The 2965-nt window shown below is 54.1% G+C and overlaps 1 long non-coding RNA gene across 1 annotated transcript; it reads right to left on the bottom strand.

Moving 5' to 3' along the window:
• Positions 1–388: 388 nt before the first annotated feature.
• LOC115298169 lies at positions 389–2503 on the bottom strand. Its single transcript, XR_003911625.1, has 2 exons — positions 2015–2503; positions 389–485 (listed from the first exon to the last, which is right to left on the bottom strand). It is a non-coding gene; the product is annotated as an uncharacterized LOC115298169 (long non-coding RNA).
• Positions 2504–2965: the final 462 nt, after the last annotated feature.

The raw sequence follows: 2965 nt of genomic DNA, 5'->3' as shown, positions 1-2965 counted from the left end.
CATCCCGAGGCGAGCAGAGCTCTCTCTTCCCTGTTACCCGTTTCAAGAGAGGCAGAACCCTTGCAGCGCTCCCCCAGACTTCCTCTCGCTTCGCATTGGCCAGGATTGCCCAAACCAGCCATTGGGTAAGGGAACAAGACCTCTTCTGGAGCGGGGGTGGAGGTAGGGGGTAAGGGCGTAGGGTGGTGGGGGGCTCTCCTGGAGCAGGGCCCTCCTGGGGCGGGACTCCCCTGGGTGGGCCCTCCTGGAGGCCCGTGGTGCAGAGAGAAGGTCAAACAGCAGCTAGGTTTTGCTCGTGGGGAAGGAAGGGTCTGCCTCAGAGGAGACCTGCTCAAGGTGATCCATCTGGTTCGAGGCAGAGCTGAGTTCTAAAACAGGCAGAGGCCTGTTATCCTTCCAACATCTTTATTAGCCTCATTCCACAGAGGACAACATTGAGGCTCCTGTTGTGGAACCCGGGACAGCTCCATTGCTCCATCAAGAGCCTGTGTGTAATAAAACATTAACACTTCGTGTGCCGGCCATGTATGATGCCATCACCTGTGACGTAAGGTACTATTATTACCCCCACTTCACAGAGGGGACCACAGAGGTTCAGAGAGAATAAGAAGTTGCCGGAGGTAACAGCCAGAAAGTGTTGGCGCTGGTATTTTAACTGCCTGGTATTCCAGGATCCCACCCCACCGAAAGGTCAAGGATGGACTGCGAGGGAAGCCCAGGCTGGGTGAGTCAGAGGGTGGGTGGGGCAGCCCCCAGGCCAAATAGGGAGAGATGAGCAGGACAGGTGGAGGGTGGCCAGGAATGGGGCTGGGGACAGGCCAGCTGGCAGGCCCAGCAGAGCCTGCAACTTGAGCTCAGCGCCATCACCGCCCACCCCCCTCGCTCTCGGGCTCCAGGTCCCCTGCCCAGCCCCTCCAGGAGCCTGAAGTACCGATTCAGGTTTTATAGGCCAGGGCAAGCTCGTTTTATGAACAGTTACAGCCTAGGGTTACTCCAAAGTGTTTTTGGTTCATTACCCTAGTTTCCAGATAAGGAAACTGAGGTCAATCTGTATAAAGGGTTTTGTTTGTTAGTTTTTGTCTGTTTTAGTCACTGCTTGATCCCTGTTGCCAAGAACAAAGCTTGGCATATAGTAGAATTTGCAGAATGAATAAGTGAATGTGGTTTTCCTGGGGCAGTTAGCATTGCAACAGAAAGCTGGCCATCAGAAAGGCCTCTTCTAGGGGCGCCTGGGGGGCTCAGTCCGTTAAGCATCCGACTTTGGCTCAGGTCATGATCTCACGGTTCGTGGGTTCAAACCCCGCGTTGGGCTCTGTGCTGACAGCTCAAAGCCTGGAGCCTGCTTCAGATTCTGTGTCTCCCCCTCTCTCTGACCCTCCCCTGCTCGCACTGTCTCTCTCTGTCTCTCAAAAAGAAAAATAAATTTTTAAAAACATTTAAAAAAAGAAAAAGAAAAAGAAAAGCCTCTTCTGGGGGTGCCGGGGTCGCTCCGTCGATTAAGTGTCGGACTGGCTCCATCATGATCCCCCAGTCATGGGCTTGAGCCCCGCACCAGGCTCTGTGCTGACAGCTCTGGGTCTGGAGCCTGCTTGGGATTCTGTGTCTCCCTCTCGCTCTTCCCCCACTCCTGCTCTGTCTCTCCAAAAATAAACATTCAATTTTGATTTTAAAAAAGAGACTTTTTTCTTCTCCAGCCCCTCCTCACACACGTGGGAAGACTGGGGGGTCAGAAAAAAAAGTGGTTTGTCCACAAAGATATACCTTCACAAAGCACATGGGCCCTCACGGTCACAACAGTTAACTCACACAGGCCTCTCTCTAGTGACAAGGACAGAGCCCACTCAGCCCAGCCCCTTTGGGCATACTTGGGGGGAGGGGGCGTGAGGGGTACTGGCTGGATCCTTGAGCAACGCAAGGTCAGGAAACCGCAGCCAGAGCTCCCAAGGGGCCGGAAACAAAACCAGAAAGTAAGAAACGCCATTACCCGCCACCCTCTTCCCCCGCCCCTGCGCACTAGCTTTGGAAGGGCTCCTGGCTGCCTCCAGCCCAGCTCTTCGGGTCTTCTCAGTTCAAGCACAGCAGGGGCTGGTGTCTAGGTCTCAGCCGCAGATTCTAGATGAATAAAACCCGATTGACCAGCTGAGGTTGGCAGCCACCCTGGGGCCAGGGGCCACCGCCCACCGCCGGCGACCAGGGCTGTGGGAGCAGGTGCGGCTTCTCTAGGATCGATGTGCAGGGTGGAGGAAGTGATGCCTCCCTAAGTTCATCCAGCTGGTCTAGATCCTGGCCCAGCCCCCATCTTCCCAGGCAAGAAGTCTCAAATAATCTCCATGATGGAATTCTTACTACCCACACGGCACAATGTTATCCATTGTCCCTAATTACTCATTACTCGTGGAAGGCTCTTACGTCATCCTTTCTTTCCAACGAGCCATTGCTCATTTGCTCAAGTCTGTGACTGAGCGTTTGCACAAGTTTAGGTCAAGGAAACCCAACCATTCGCTCATTCTGCCTCTTTGGCTGTGAGAAACAACTTTTCCCCCTGTAATCCAAACCCCATAGAAGAGAGGATCTGATTGGCTCCCCCACTCACCAACTTGTCAGAGCTGCCCCTATTGGCCAGATCGCTCACGCCAGCTGTTACCCCCTCCCCCCAACCTCCCCATTGGGTGCCAGCCAACCTATAGAATGGCCACCCTGGACCAGAAGCCCGCCCATCCCTGGACTGTGATGGTTGGGGTCTTTTTGTCTCTGGTTTACGCAAGTGTTTCCTCTGCTTATCCTGATTTTCCTCTGGGCCTAGGCCAGTTCCCTGGGCTCCTACCCCCACCCCAATTCTTTGTTTATTGTTTTCAGAGGCTTATTCTTCACCTTCCTGGCGCTTCCCCACCTTTTTCCTGCTGATTGCACGTTTTGGACACAGCTCTGATCACTTCAAGTGTGGCCACATACATGGCTTTGGGCA

This window comes from Suricata suricatta, chromosome 8 (genome assembly GCF_006229205.1).
Source record: "Suricata suricatta isolate VVHF042 chromosome 8, meerkat_22Aug2017_6uvM2_HiC, whole genome shotgun sequence".
NCBI lineage: Eukaryota > Metazoa > Chordata > Mammalia > Carnivora > Herpestidae > Suricata > Suricata suricatta.
Note: the sequence above shows the minus strand (reverse complement) of the source record. Positions and strands in the feature narration are given on the sequence as shown.